This window comes from Topomyia yanbarensis, chromosome 2, assembly GCF_030247195.1.
Source record: "Topomyia yanbarensis strain Yona2022 chromosome 2, ASM3024719v1, whole genome shotgun sequence".
NCBI lineage: Eukaryota > Metazoa > Arthropoda > Insecta > Diptera > Culicidae > Topomyia > Topomyia yanbarensis.
In genome coordinates, this window is record NC_080671.1 from 401,252,311 (window position 1) to 401,262,297 (window position 9,987).

Consider the following 9,987-nt stretch of genomic DNA (forward strand, 5'->3'; position numbering starts at 1 on the left):
TAATTATTGATTGTCAATTCTCTATTGCTGATCATTGGTTGTCGATTATCAATTGTCGATAATCGATGGTCGATTGTTGATTGCTGAATGTTGCTTGTTGATTGTCAATTCCTCTCCGTCATGGTATCTCAATATCAGGGTGCGTCGTAAGTTCTCGGACATTATGACGCAGCACCTCTTTCGGACGTTGTGACTCATGAAAAAGATCGAATTTTTTGACGCATTGTTTTCGGATGTTATGACGCACATTTCGAATGTTTTGACCTCGGACTTTATAACACGGTACTTACGAGAAGTCTCAGAGCGCCATGACTGGATACTTTAGTGACATGGGGAAACTCGCACTCTTGTAGATCTGGACCATGCGCTGAAAATCGCGGAACGAGCGAACATTCACCCACGCAAATATGCAAACATATAGTTGTTCAAACGAATTTATACACGTGAAGTTATATACACGCTACACACACGCCACGCGATCAAACTCGTTAACTTAAAAATGCTCGAGCTCTACGCGATAATACAACATTGGTAACAAACGTGAACAAGCAATAGTGATCATTCATGCAAGCCCAATACCCGTAATTTCGCAAATATTCGCTCCTGTTATTAGGTAAACTTTTTAACATCGAACTGATAAACGCGCTCTCAATTACGATTGTACAAACACGCGGTCCCATGTAATCTTGAATTCGTTTCGTCCAGAAGCCCCTAGTGTCAGTGCTAACTGCCAGGACCATTCTAAAAAGTGCACATATACATTAGATTCAGGGCGACATGACCGGGAACACTAGTGATATGGGGAAACTCACTCTCTTCTAGTTTCTGAACCGTACACCAGCATTCACTGTCTGCGCGATCATCTAAAAACACGCGAATATGCGAATGGACACACGGTTGTAAAATAGAATGTATACACGCAATGTTGCATACACGGTAACACACGCGACATACAAGCACCCACGCGATCGAACACGTTTACATACAAACGCTCGAGCCCATTGCGATGATATACATAGACGAACATGCAATCATGATGATCCACGCATATCTACGCCCAAGTTATCGCAAACAAAAACGCCCCGATGATTTAGTGAACGCTACTATACATTTTTAATCTGATTAACACAGTTTCAAGCACGCTCATTCCCATGCAATTGTTACGTCACTAGGACCGCACATCTAAACCGTACACTCAATATCACAATCAGGATCATGGCTCGCTGCAAAGGGCATTAACACTCGGAATACCAGTGGGGTCAAAAAATAGTAACGCTTATTTCGACCGGTCATATCTTAGTTGTTACTTAATCGATTTCAAATCTGACTTCACCACTGGAAAATTATGTCTTTTGTAAATAGAAGAATAGAGTTGTCTACCGTAAGTTATAGTAAAAAGAGTAAAATAAAATCAGCGAAAAAAATGGGAACGCTAATTTGACTTGCCATATCTTAGCTGTTTGTGCATCCATTTTGAATTGGGTAGGTGTATCTTTTACGAAAACGGCGATCAAAAAATAATGGATAACAAATTTGTATATCCGAAGTAATTGTGTTCCTTTATGTTTAGATCACCGTTTTTGTCAAAGATATGGTGAAGGAATAATTGAAATCGGCGAACAAACAGCTACGATATGGTAAGTCAAAGTAAGCGATCCTATTTTTTGATCCCCTTGGTAGTCCGCGTAACTTTTTACCCCCTTGGTATTCCGAGTGTTAAGCAGTGTTTTAGTGGGTGACGTTTCTCGTCTCATGTGCAATTGTAGTGGGTGATTCTGACAGGGAATAGGAATTATGGTGAGTGGTTCTGATGGTTGACCAGTTTGACCAATCTAAAAAAAACCAGGATAGTAAAGCTTTCTATCTTCGCCAAACACATGTGCGCATACTGTATTCCTTGTGTGATGAAACTGGATAAATGTGACTGGAATTCTAAGCTACATTTTTATCTGAAATAAATGACTTGACTTTCGATTAGTTTAAGGGGTTAAATATCTTTTAGTGCGGAAAATGTCAAGGAAGTTTGAATTTACGTAAAGGCATAAAACATTAATTTCATTACACCAATCTTATAGTATTTTGGTAGTACATTTTTCAGTGAAATAAAGAAGCATAAGTTTATAATGATTATTGGCGTAGCTATGGCTTTTTTTCCGAAACCATTTTTTCTTTAAGAAGTTTGTGGTGATCACGATTGAAGACCAATAGATCAACTAAAATTCCAAAACTCAAAAAATTCCATTAGTATATGAGTACGAGGACCTTAACGATTAATTGAATAAATAATATTTTTTTCCTGCATTCGGGATCGGTTTTTCCTAAAAAATCACTTTTTAAGCTCTAAAAATTATATTAAAAAATTGTCATTTACAAAACAAAAATTTAGGCATAAAAAAGTAATCGTTAAGGTACGAGAAAAATTAATTACGATCAATTGAAGAAAAAAAATCAAGAAAATCAGTTGAGTGGTTTTTGAGCAATCGTGATCACGGAAAAACCATTTTTGGAAAAACCACATTTCGAGTTTAAAATTTCAAGTTACCATTGCTCTTGGTAGACGAAGCGCGCTTCGAAACGCTCTCACTTTCGACATATTTCCCGGATCTCTATAAAAATTTGAAAAATATTCTCAAGGAGATGTACTTTCAGATAAAGTAATAAAAAAAATCAATTTTTTGAAAAATATAAAAGTATGTAATCCCTTAATAGATATAATATTCACGCATGGATCAGGCTTGCGATTATGCGGCTTATATTCAACTTTTAAAATCCAATAGAAAATCAGTAAAAACTTTCAATTCCCTTTTCTTATCTTTTTCAGGTTTGTACAAGTTTCTTGTCAGTCGATAAACAACTATAATTGTAAGTAAACCACTTTTTCATATAAGCTTATTCTATTGTTTATAGATAATTGTACACTGAGTGTAGAGTTGCACTAGATTAAGGTTAACGAACGCTAAACCTATCTGAAGGTGCGTCTCGATATTCGTCAGACGGGACACCTTCCAAAAGCAGTTCAGCATGCTAACAGCTATAAAGAAAACATAAGCTCTCGTGTGATAAAAATATGCTGCCAATCGACAAAACAAAAGTACAAGTGAAATTGTGTATATATGTATAAGCACGTACATATATATTTCACTTAAGACAAATTCTCCAGCATTAGCAAGTAAATGAAACAATTTCCACTTGCCTTTCATTAGCTTCCCCTGCTCGTTCCGTACGGGAACAGAACGATTATTTACATTCCGAGACGCAAGCAATACCGTATTTAGCGCAACAACTAAATTGCTGCACAGCTGGAAACGGTCCCGGCGAATCGTTGATTTCGAAAATGATGACGATGATGCTACAGGATATTTACATAATGTACTAGACATCGGAGCGGTCACTATTTTTTATACTTTTGCATGTTTGGATACACAAAATTGGCGACGGATTGTGATCTGATATTTTTTTAATTCATTAAACAACTAATCAACTGGCCGAAGAGATTAAATTTTAATTATCACTCGGTAGCTTTGTTATTTGTAGAAATTAGATTCAATCGTTTAGAATCGTTTCTACAAATTACGATCCGAATCTGTAGCATATGCAAATTTGTTCAAGTTCCACTGCAGCGTATTTTACATTCTCTTCTCGTATTTATCATCAGATGTATGTGCATCATCAATGAGTTTCTGCAGCACAATTCATTCACATCGCCCACCGGGCGCAAAGCCGACTAATCCAATCGTCTGGTAGCACTAGCTATAGGATGTACTAGTAGTACATACTGTTGCTAGTGTACACACGTCACCTTTATAATTGTATAGATGTATGTAACGCTGCGACATAGACTACCACCGTCAATGTGGTAGTTTATCATGCCTTCGTTCGTGGGGCAGCATCTCTATCTCTCTCCAATCAAACACTATAAAACTCGGCATTTCTTTCACCGGCCCCGAGCGCATCGAGAGCGGAACACGCAACAAAACTTCTGTTTTGTCCATTGCGCCCGGTGACGACGCCGAAGTCAGTCAGCACAAACCATTCCGAGAGTTGGTAGATTTGGTGCATCCGTAGTGGCAGTGGTGGCGGCGGCAACGACGACGACGACGACGCCCGTCACAGAAACAACTATACAGCACTCTTCGGGACGGGACGAGCATTCGACGGAAATTTGCAATTCTGGTCTACCTTGCTCAAAGTCAGCTCCCCGGCTCAGTCGGCAGCTAGCGGCTTCAGGCTTCAGTTCTCTTCCAGCCGGTTCGCTAAACGGTCGCGGGTACACACGCGTGCGGGCAGCAGCAACAGTGTAGTTCGGTTCGCGCGCGCGTCAGCGTTGACGGCGAGCGGAAGGTTCTTCGGGCGGTCGATCGCGGATCTACGGTGTCCGTCGTGGGCTAAGCGGAGTGTTGCTGTTTGTGTGTAGTACTTTAGGAAAATCATCCAGAGGCGGTGGAGAGGAAAAATGGAAAATTGAAATTTGCTGCTTACTAGTTTCACTATCACACGGGTGCACTTCTGTAGTGCATCGACGGAGACGAGATAAAAGTGGGGATAAATAGTGCAGTTTTGTTTGATATCGACGTTGCTTGTCGGCGTGTGCGCGATTTTCGCTTTCATCTGGTAGGCCAGGATTCCGTGGCGATTTTGGTGTGTTTTGATGTTTTTTTAGTGCGAGAAATTCTGCTGGTGTGTTCACGATCGTAGAGGGAACCTATTACTGGGGTTGTGATTATTGAATGGCACTGCTTGGAATTGATTGTGTTTGATGAAGCGAACGTAACATAATGCGCGTCCGAGATTACTGTACCGTACAAATGTAGTTACAATGTTGTTCAATATGAAACACCTTTCTATGACTTTATGGCGATGCTGAGGTTGTTATAAATCGAACATTTTTTTCAATTTTGCCATTGCTGGTTTTCATAAAACTCCTTTTTTATTGTGCATTGAGGGTTGTTCTGTGGTACAAATATCGTTACACTGAGTATTTGGTACAAGTCCAATTTTTGTAGTGATTATGTTGGAAAAATATATAGCTTAGTTCAGAATTAGAATGCATGTATATGGTTTCCCACAATAACATTAGTTTGTTTTCCGTTTACGAAATCGTGCTATGATTTATTAATTAGCAGAAAATTAGGGTCAATGACACGGTCGGAGAAATTTATAGACGTTACAATCCCTTTACCTATGATATTGTGACTTTTATGATGACCCACTAAAAGTTAGATACAAATAATAATATGTAAGGAAAATAAAAATCGGTGCTGTCTTCTGCAATATTGCAGAGTAAACATTTGTAGACAAATTTTCCGAAGACATCAAGTCTCTTTAACATTATTGCTTGTTTGTGGATGACCATCCTTTAAAAACCATCGAATTCTTTAGAATAACATTTTTAATATCATTCTGACGCACACTGTTCCAGAACTGTGAAAAGCTAGCTAAAAGTAATTGTCTTGTGAAATTTGCATTTTAACGATGCACAGTGGTTTTTTTCGCCAAAAACGTGTGAACAATTATTCAGGCGAAAACGGTAAAGCGTACATCAATAGTCGCTTCTGGGATGTTTTATGATGATCCAAGACCTTCATTTTTGTGATATAGTGATTAATCCTCCTTGAAGTGAAATATTTGTTGCAATGTTTTTAAAGTAAGAAACGTTTTTAATACACCTAACAGTGTGATGAGACATTTCTTATAACTCTTATCACTCTCTTCCGATATTATATCGATTGAGAATATTTAGAACTTTATGTTTCGCGATGTTTTTGATAACACATGCAGAGAAATAAAAACTGAAATTGTAGCTCTTGATATCACGCTACCTTTGAAAATAGTTTTGCATAGTTCAAAGTTTATTTCGACATCAACTTTTTCTAAAAGTGACTTCCCAGTAGAATCTTTAATTTGAATTATTATCGCTCATCCTAAGGCCAAAGAACAAATAAAAAACTCTCGAAACCCGTTAAAGAAAATCATCATCACTGGAATTTTAATTTCCACGAAACTTTTTGATAACCTACCGTCACTTGTGTTAGTGCACTGGGTGCACGCTGCTCTGAAAATTTAACGAAATCGTCTTAGGGCACCAGCGGGTTTCATTCCGAGCCATATGCGCGATTTTCGACGGGTTAAATCTGTAAAGAATTATAAAACTAACTTCTATTCTATAATTTTCAGTTCAGCTATTCGAGAAATCATGCTCAACGCAAGTCATGAAAAAAAATTGCGTTGTGGAGCGAGGTCACTACCCCGTTTACTAAAGCTATTAATAATTCTCAAATACTTTTTAATTTTTACAACCTTATTAGAGAAAGTTATTTAATAAGCTTTTGTAATATTGTGTAGGAAAAAAGCTGAAAATTTCTATGTTTTCTCAATCCGCAACTTATAAGCCCTTAAGTATGCCAACTAATTTAGGAAGCCCTTTTAACATAAACTATCGCACGAATAGGAATAGGTTCACCAAAATGTTGCAAGAAGTCGATAAAATAACCTCTTGAAAACTACCAAAAATTTGGTGTAGTTCGATGCAATTGAAAGAAAATATCTTTAGAAAATGGGATGTGCCTATTAATGTGGGACACAGTGAATAATAAATACAGTAAATACCCGTTTTTGTCAGCCTCATGGTGTGTTTTAAGCTGACATTGACTAAATCGGGACATATTTCTTTTCTTCTTTATAATAAACTGAAGCTGTTAAAATGTTCTTCCCTTCCCTTGATCTAGTCTGATAGCCTTTTCTGATTATATACTATAAATTTCTCTTAAAGGGGCCTTCTAGCGCAAATTTAAAAAAAACTTTTTATTTTTGCATATTTGCATCTTTAAGATAAGAAAAATATGCTCAAGAAAGGGTTTACTCAAATTCAGCCTTGTTCGTCTGCTAGAGCTCATCAAACATATTTTCATATGAGACTGACAAAATCGGGGGCTAATCAAATGGGGTTCTCACTGTATTGTAATAAATAGGCAGTATTCGAAGAAGTTTCTTGTGGATGAGTGTAGAACGACTTTGTTTCTACTTACTTAGGGTCAGCGGCGTAGTTTGAAATTTGGTTTGGTGGGGGTTTGATGATAATCGAACTTAATCTCCAAATGGCATACTTCCGAAACCGTCATATTTCAAGTTTTAAATTTATGGAGAATTAATTTTTCAAAAAATAGTAACAGAGTTCGTTTCTTTAGCGAATTTGTTGAGACTATCATTTAAAACAACTTTATTTGCAGGAATGAATACTACGTGTAGGGAGTATATAGAGCTTTAAAATGATGTTTACGAAATGTTCCGTAATCTTTTTTTGCCTTTCTCATATAGAAAGGTTATGCAATCACTCTGAAAAACGTCAACCTAATCCCCAATCAACTTTTTTTTTTACTGGTATAAGGTTTCTGGATTTTAACAGGGGCGTAGTTGATGGTACACGGAGAGGGATTAGCCCCCTCCCCCTCTACTGTTCACTCCCCTCCCTTTCAAATTTCCTTAAATGACCCCTCAGACCACCACCTAATCCAGCCCTCATACCCCGCCCCCCCCTTCTCAACCTCATCATCTTTAAACCACCACTATATCACAAAGCATACCAAATTAATCTGGGGAGTCGTTCGTTCGTGGGACTTTCGCCTCCTCACACACCCATTCCCGCATGACAAAATGAGTTAGCAAGCAGATAACAGATCTAATGCTGATTAGGTTAATGAAATATGATATTTTTTTGTTTTAAGTTTTTCACCGTCGACACGTAGCTCATCAAGTTCTTGGCTGACACGCCATTGTTTGTAAGCGCAAAGTGTACTAAGAATGTAAAGGACATTTTCACAACTATGTTGAACATAAACAGCCACCGAGCCATAGTTTAGAGAAATGAGAAAGGCACAATTGCACCGCTAGGTGGATTAAAACAGGTTTTTTTTTATCTTAATCTTAATCTTTAATCTTAATCTTTAATCTTTTTTTCTTCGCGGATTTTGAAATTTACGCGGTTTTCATTTACGCGGATTTTGAAATTTACGCGGTTTTCATTTACGTGGATTTTGAAATTTACGCGGTTTTCATTTTCGCGGTTTTTGAAGTTTACGCGGATTTTGGAATTTACGCGGTATCCATCAACGAGGTTCCCTTTAACGCGGATTCTTAAATTTAAGTGGTCTTAATTTATGCAGATTTTGAAATTTACGCGTTTTCATTTACGCGTATTTTGAAATTTACGTGGTTTTCATTTACGCGGATTTTGAAATTACGCGATTTTCATTTACGCGGTTTTCATTTACGCGGCCTGTATTCCCCGTGTTAAAAAACCTAAGTGTAATTTATTTTAAAGGTGCAAATACCCTGAACACACGGAGCCTTCATGTCTTCAATAAAGTGGTTTGTAATAGCACTCCCCAAAATTTTGCTGAAGAAATTAAGTCTCGAACTAGATTTGTTTGAAGAGTAAATTCTCCATAAATACTTCTTAGAGGATATAACGCCAGAGTTATTTTATCAGTAAGAGTTACAAATTTGCTGAAGACATCATTTCAATACAATCACTTCTAAGAAAATTTATGAAATTATCTCACTCGTAGGTGGATTAATCAGCAAAAAAATAATACCTAAAGAAAGGCCATATTACATCCATCAAATTCTCCGAAGATATTATCGACTTAAAATTAGCCGTTTTGGCGTTAAAAATAGATAGCCTGTTTTTGGTCTTATTTGTGACTATGGGAAATGATGAAAATCTTTCGTCCATATTTAGTGATAAATATCTCTTTTGATAATAGTCCGATTTAAACAATGTATTTCTCGTTCGAAAGGTATTCGTATAGGCTGTCTAAAGATATATAAAGTGTTTATCTATGTCGTCAATTTTGGCAGATAAATTTAAAAAAAAACTGCAAAAACACCGTTTTTACACTTTCAAACATTCATATCTTGGAAACTAAACATCATAATCAAAAACAAATTAAAAGCGTTCTGTCTGGGTGATAGGCCTTTCATATATAATTGGTTTGGATAAGATCGGTTCAGCCATTGCTGAGAAACACGAATGAGAGTTTGTCCGTTACATACACACACAGACACACACCCAGACATTGTCCCAAATCGTCGAGCTGAGTCGATTAGTATATAAGACTCGGCCCTCTGGACCTCGGAAAATTTTTTGAAGGTTTGAGCGAATTCTTTACATTTATTTTCTAAGAAATGTAAAAAGCAAAATGAAGTTTTCCGAAATGTTAAATAACTTCTTTTTGGGAACATCTTTACTGAAGACCAAAAATCTCTATTCATAGTACACTCGATGTTACGGACCGTGTGAACGATCCCTTCCAAACTTTTTAGCATAACTTCTTAAATACCGTTGATAAAGCTTCAGAATGTTCTTGAAAGTTTTTGTCTTGTCAAGATACGTACGTATCTTTCAAGAAGAGATCGTAGGTCTATTTCACTTGTCTATCGTTTTCTCCAGAAGAGTTGCAGATGATTTAAAAAATTGTTTTTCAAGAAATGGCCAATGTCTTCGAAAATACTCGAGATAGCCAAAATTATGCATGTATGAAAACTGTCTATTTTAGTGATTGAAAGAACTTCATAGAGTATCTAAAACTCTTAGGAATGGTAATTGAATAGATATTCACAAATATAACTAACTATAACTTCTAAAGCGTTCAACGAAGACAACAAAGCAAAAAAAAATGCGAAACCAATCTCAACGATTTTCCAAAAACATCAGATAATTTCTACTACCAAATTAAAATAATTGAAAAATCTCACTTTTACGGGAATTAATCACGAAAATTATAGCAGCAAACAGCATACCTTGTTAGTTTTGATAAGTATCCCGAAAACATTGTTGACTTATACTCAACCCTTTCAACTTTTTGAAACACTATATTTTTCAAATATTGCCGAATTACTTCGAAAATACACGAGATCAGCCAATATTTTAATATAGAAAGTTGTCCATTTTGATCATTCAAACATTTTTACGGTACATACCTAAGCTGA